This window comes from Chiloscyllium plagiosum, chromosome 11 (assembly GCF_004010195.1).
Source record: "Chiloscyllium plagiosum isolate BGI_BamShark_2017 chromosome 11, ASM401019v2, whole genome shotgun sequence".
NCBI classification, from domain to species: domain Eukaryota; kingdom Metazoa; phylum Chordata; class Chondrichthyes; order Orectolobiformes; family Hemiscylliidae; genus Chiloscyllium; species Chiloscyllium plagiosum.
The window spans coordinates 3,008,118-3,015,027 of NC_057720.1; the positions used below are offsets into that span (position 1 = coordinate 3,008,118).

The 6,910-nt window shown below is 46.6% G+C and overlaps 1 non-coding gene across 1 annotated transcript; it reads right to left on the reverse strand.

The window, feature by feature from the left end:
- Window positions 1–475: 475 nt before the first annotated feature.
- Window positions 476–547, reverse strand: trnad-guc. Its single transcript has one exon. It is a non-coding gene; the product is annotated as a tRNA-Asp (tRNA).
- Between the last annotated feature and the right edge of the window lie 6,363 nt (window positions 548–6,910).

Sequence of the window (6,910 nt, forward strand, 5' to 3'; positions counted from 1 at the left end):
AAGAGGTGTAATCCAGGTGTAATCCAGGTAGCTGTGGGAGTTGGTGGGTTTGTAAAAAATGTCGGTGTCAAGTCGGTCGTCATTAATGGAGATGGAGAGGTCCAGGAAGGGGAGGTAGGTGTCAGAGATGGTCCACGTGAATTTAAGGTCAGGGTGGAATGTGTTGGTGAAGTTGATGAACTGGTGGGAGCACGAGGTGGCGCCAATGCAGCGGAGGAAGAAGTGAGGAGTGGTGCCGGTGTAATTACGGAAGATCAACTGTTCTACGTAGCCAACAAAGAGACAGGCATAGCTGGGGCCCATACGTTTGACCAGCACATCTTTGGACTGAGGGAGAAAACCCACGCAGACACGGGGAGAATGTGCAAACTCCACACAGACAGTTACCCGAGTCTGGAATCGAACCTGGGACCCTGGTGCTGTGAGGCAGCAGTGCTAACCACTGAGCCACCGTGCCATCCTAAATACAGTTATACTCCCCGGCGGGGAATTGAACCCCGGTCTCCCGCGTGACAGGCGGGGATACTAACCACTATACTACCGAGGAACTTACAATGTTATAAATCCATTAAAGGGAAGAGGTTAACCAGGAAAAATGTAGGGCCCATTAGGAACCAAAGGGGCAATCTGTGTGTGAAGTTACAGAATATTGGAAGGGTGTTGAATGATTACTGCTCTTCAGTCTTCACTCTGGACAAGGAGAACGTAGGTATGGAATTCAGGTAAAGGAACTATCAGGAATTTGCACGGTTTGACATCGGAAATGAGGAGACACTGAAGGCTCTGTCGGGCTTTAAAAAAGACAAATCCCATGGCCCAGATGAATTGCACCCCAGGCTGCTATGGGAGGTGAGACAGGGAATTGCAGCAGCTCTGACACAACCTTTTAATTCCTCTTTGGCCAAGTGCCAGGGGACGGGAGGACGGCTCATGTGGCTCTACTTTTTAGGAGGGCTGGTAGAAATGAGCCAGGAAATTACAAACCAGAGAGTCTCACATCAGTGGGAGGGAAACTATTAGTGAGAATTCTGAAGGAGCGAATTAATGCCCACTTGGAAAGACATGGGTTAATTATGAATAGTCAGTTTGGCTTTGTAAGACGGAGGTCATGCTTAACAAATTTGTTCGAATTTTTTGAAAATGTGATCAAGAGTGTGGATGAGGGAAGTTCAGATGATGCAGTTTATTTGGATTTTAACAAATCTTTTGACAAGGTTCCACATGGGAGACAGATTGAGAAGGTTAAAGCACATGGAATTGGGGAAAACTTGGCAAGGTGGATCAGAAACTGGCTCAGTAATAGGACACAAAGGGTGGTGATAAAAGGCTGTTGGAGCAACCAGAGGCCAGTGTACGACAAGGATCATTACCAGTACCCTTACTGTTTGTCATTTACATTAATGATACAGATGAAAATGTTGGGGGAATGTTTGCAGATGATACCAAGGTTGGTAAAGTGGTTAATAGTGAAGATGATGGTTGTAGGTTACAGAAAGCTATAGATGGGTTGGTCAGATGGACAGACTAGTGGCAGATGGTATTTAACCCTGATAAGTGTGAGGTGATGCACTTTGGAAGAAGAAAGAAGATAAGGGAGTATTTAATAAATGGCAGGACACTGGGTAGCTCAGAGGAACACATGGGTCTTGGTAATTATTCACAGATCCCTGAAGTTAGCAGAACACGTGAATAGGATGGTTAAGAAGGCATATGGGGCTTGCTTTCATCAGTTGTCAAGCATAGAACATGGAACATTATGGTGCAGTACAGGCCCTTCGGCCCTCGATGTTGTGCCAATCTGTGAAACCAATCTGAAGCCCATCTATCCTACACTATTCCATTATCAGCCATATGTCTATCCAATGACCATTTAAATGCCTTTAAAGTTGGCAAATCTACTACTGTTGCAGGCAGGCCGGTCCATGCTTCTATTACACTCTAAGTAAAGAAACTACCTCTGACATCTGAATCAAGAATGTGGTGCTGGTAAAGCACAGTCGGTCAGGCAACATGCGAGGAGCAGGAGAAACAACGTTTCGGGCATAGGCCCTTCATCAGGCTTATGCCTGAAACGTTGGTTCTCTTGCTCCTCGGACGCTGCCTGACCAGCTGTGCTTTTCCAGCACCACATTCTCAACTCTGATCTCCAGCATCTGCAGTCCTCACTTTCTCCTACCTCTAACATCTGTCCTGTATCTATCACCCCTCAATTTAAAGCGATGTCCCCTCGTGCTAGCCATCACCATCCGAGGAAAAAGGCTCTCGCTGTCCATGGCATAGAGTATGAGAGCAAGGCAGTAATGTTGGAGTTGTACAGAGTGTTGGTCAGTCCACAGCTAGAGTACATGCAGTTCCGGTCACCCCACTACAGGAAGGATGTGATAGTACTGGAGGGGTTACAGATGAGATTCATCAAGACGTTGCCTGGGATGGAGAATTTGAGCTATAAGGAGAAACAAGAGAGGCTTGGATTGTTTTTAGAGCTGAGAAGACTGAGGGGGAATGTATTGAGGTGTATAGGATTATGAGGGATATGGACAGGGTGAATACAGAGCAGCTGTTCCCCTTGGTTGACGGGTTAATCACAAGAGGGCATAGTTTTAGAGTAAGGAGTAGATGATTCACAGGGGATTTGGGAAAAGCGTCTTCACTCAGCCGGTGGTGGGAATCAGGAATACATTGCCTGGAAAGGTAGCGGAGGCCGGAAACCTTGCAACATTTAAACAATATTTGGATGAGCACTTCAAATATCATAACATTCAAGGATATGGAGCAAGTGCAGGAAATTGGGATTAGCGTGCCTTTAGTGGTAGTTATGTTGGTGCAGACCCAATTGGCCGAAGGGCCTTTTCTGCGCTGTATGAATCTATGACAATGGTCACAACAAGCGAAGAGTGCAGCATAGTGTTGGGATGGCTAAAGGGCAAACTATACTGAGCATGGTGGGTGTGTGCGGCACAGTGGCTCAGTGGTTAGCACTGCTATCTCACAGCACCAGGGTGCTCCACTATCTTTTGTGGAGCTTGCCCATTCTCCCCGTGTCTGCGTGGGTTCCCTCCCACAAACTAAAGATGTGCAAGTTAGAGTGGACTGGCCATGCTCAATTTCCCCTAGTGTCCAGGGATGTGTGGATTAATTGCATTAGCCATGGGAAGTGTAAGGGGATGGGTTTGGGTTCGATGCTCTTTGGAGGGCTGGTGTGGACTTGTTGGGCCAAATGGCCTGTTTCCACGCTGTCAGGATTCTTTGATAAGGAACTGTGTTTGAACTTTTGCAATATTTTATACAGTTGGTTTCAACGAACAGTGATATATTTCAAAGTCAGAATAGTGATGGGTTTAGAGGGGAACTTGCAGGTGGTGGCGTTCCCATGTATCTGCTGCCCTTGTCCTTCTGAATGGAAGTGGTTGAGGGGTTTGGAGATCACAATTCTAAGCCATACATGACTCATGTGCATCAGCAACCCAAGAAAGCAGACAATAAAAAGACCAACTCTCAGCTGGAATACATAAACCACAGACATATTTATCCACTATATGTGCATCTGAATAAGAAATAAATACTGTTCGTCGTGTAACTGAGTGGGTTCTGCATACATAATATTAGAGTAATTTGGAGGGGGGTTATACCCCATTAAAGACACCTCTTGTGACAGCTAAACAAAGGAGTGATTGAAACAATTTGGTCATTTAACCTTCAAATCAGATATTGCAAACAAACCGGTTATAGAAACTCAAAAAGGAGAATAAAACAGTAAAATGTCACAACTCAGTTTGACGTATTTAAACATAGGGTTGTTTCGGAACAAACACCACTAAAGCTGAGTGACTATTCCTGTAATTCTGCTCGCCACATACAGCCATCAGAATGGTTACCACAGAAACAACATCAAACAAACCAAGGAGGTGGGATAATTGGGGGGGCAGCGGTGGCGCTGGGATGGGGTGGTGGTGGTGAAAGGGAGGGTGGGGGCAGTGGTAGGGGTAAGGAGCGAGGTGGGGTGAGGTGAGATGAGGTGGTGGGGGCCAGGAGCTCAGGGGTGAGTTGCCTTCCTGAACCGCTGCAGTCCATGTGCTGCAGATAGACCCACAATGGCCTAAGGGAGGGAATTCCAGGACTTTGATCCAGTGACAGTGAGGGAAGGTAAAGGAAGAGCCCAACCACACCTTCCAGGTGAAGCAGCACTTTACCTGCACTTCTCACAATCTAGTCTAACATATTTGCTGCTCACAATGTGGTCTCCTTTACATTGGGGTAATGAAGCGTAAACTGGGTGACTGCTTTTCAGGACACCTGCATTCCATCCGCAAGAAAGACCCTGAGCTTCCAGTCGCCTGCCACGTCAACACCCCACCCTTCTCCCTGGCCAACATCTCTGTCTCAGAGTTGCTGCAGTGCTCTAGTGAAGCTCAGCGCAAACTGGAAGAACAGCACCTCATTTTCCACTTGGGGACCCTGCAGCCTTCAGGACCCAATATCAAATTCAATAATTTTAGGGCTGGAGACACCTTCTCCCATGTCCTTACCCTGACCCCCATACACCAGGCCTTGTTATCACATGGCCAGCTATGATACACTATCCATTGTTAGCCACAAATGGTCCCCTTTAGCAGCCATTCATTCTCCCAGGCTGACTGATCTCCACTCCTTTGTCTGTCCAACTGTTCTCTCTCTCTCTCTCTGGGTTCTATCCTCACCTACCATTTACTCCTTCCCCCTCCCCCCACCCTATCTTCTGCATTAAAAAAACATTTTTCTAGCTACGATCAGCTCTGAGGAAGGGTCACTGGACCCGAATCATTGACATAGAAACATAGAAAATCGATGCAGGAGTAGGCCATTCGGCCCTTCCAGCCTGCCCCACCATTCAATATGATCATGGCTGATCATGTAATCTCAGTATCCCATTCTCCCCATACCTCTTGATCCCTTTAGCTGCAAGGACCACATCCAGCTCCCTCTTGAATCTATCTAATGAACTGGCCCCAATTCCTGTGGGAGAGAATTCCACAGGTTCACAACTCTCTGAGTGAAGAAATTCTTCCTCATCTCAGTCCCGAATGGATTACCCCTTATTCTTGGACTGTGACCCCCTTGTTCTGGACTACCCCAACTTCAGGAACATTCTTAACTCTGTTTTCTCTCCACAGATGCTGCCAGATCTGCTGATCTTTTCCAGCAACTTCTGTTTTTGTTTCTGTGGAACTATAATTCACGTCAGTGGGAGAATGAAGTGGATATGTTGACTTGAGTTTCATCTTTGCTAAGAATAAAAGTGAGGTACGGACTTCTCACTGACCAGAAACAAGATCAACATAAAGTATTCTCAGAGCTAAAGGCTCAACAACTGGAGACTGAGGAAGGTTTGGAAATTTAATCGAAATAAGGACATATCGATCCCCATCAAAACGGAGGGATGTAGAGGGACAAATCTGCAGGAAATTACAGAGGGGTGTAAACATCATTGAGTATGTCATGACGTAATTGAGAAGATTGAACCAATTGTGTCACTCTGTTGCACAGGTTGTTCCAAAATCTATAAAATCCGATGAGAACACTCAAAGATAAGTGTACGTGATTAACTGCAGCTCACGACCAAATCAATTCACACCAGATTTCATCAAGACCAGAAAAAGAATTCCATTTATTCTAACACACTCAACATCAACAAGACATTCAGGAAAAATAAAATGGATTTCTAATCTGTACAATTTAAACTACAAATGGTTTAAGACAAATACTCACCTCAGCTCCAGGACATCTCTGCAGGAGCTCCTCAGGGTAGTGTCCAAGGCTCAACCATCTCCAGCTGCTTCATCAATAACCTTCCCTCCATCATAAGGTCAGAAGTGGAGATGTTCACCGATGATTACACAATGTTCAGCACCAATCGCCACTCCTCAATACTGAAGCAGTCCATGTTCAAATGTAGTAAGTTCTGGACAATGTCCAGGCTTGGACTGACAAATGGCAAGTAACATTCATACCACATGAATGTCAGACTATGACCATCACCAAGAGACAATCATTGACCAGAAACTCAATTGGACTCATCACATAAACACAGTGGCTACAAGAGCAGATCAGAGGCTGGGAATCCTGCAGCGAGTAACTCACCTCCTGTCTCCGAAAGCCTGTCCACCATCTACAAGGGACAAGTCAGCAGTGTGATGGAATACTCCCCACTTGCCTGGATGGGGGCAGCTACAACAACACTCTAGAAGTTTGACACCATCCAGGACAAAGCAGCCCCCGCTTGACTGGCACAAACATCCACTCCCTCCACCCCCATCTCTCAGTAGCAGCAGTGTGTATCATCTACAAGATGCACTGCAGAAATTCACCAAGATCCTCAGACAGCACCTTCCAAACCCGTGACCATTTCCATCTAGAAAGACAGGGGCAGCAGATACATGGGAACACCACCCCCTGCATATTCCCCTCCAAGCCACTCCCCATCCTGACTTAGAAATATATCCCCGTTCTTTCACTGTCGCTGGGTCAGAATCCTGGAATTCCCTCCCTAAGGACATTGTGGGTCTACCTACAGCACATGGACTGCAGCAGTTCAAGAGGGCAGCTCACCCCCACCTTCTCAAGGGGCAACTAGGGACAGGCTGGGCCCAGCCAGTGACACCCACATCGCAAAGTGAATTTTATTTTAAATTACAACCTGACTTCCTGTGTTGCAGGAGAAAGTGAGGTCTGGAGATGCTGGAGATGAGAGTCAAATGGTTTGGTGCTGGAAAAGCACAGCTGGTCAGGCAGCATCCGAGGAGCAGGAGAATCAACGTTTTGAGCATAAGCCCTTCATTGGGAATTCCTGATGAAGAATTTATGTTCAAACCATCGACTGTGAGGGGGGGATCAGGGTGAGGGAGGATCAGGGTGAGGGGGATTCAGGGTGAGG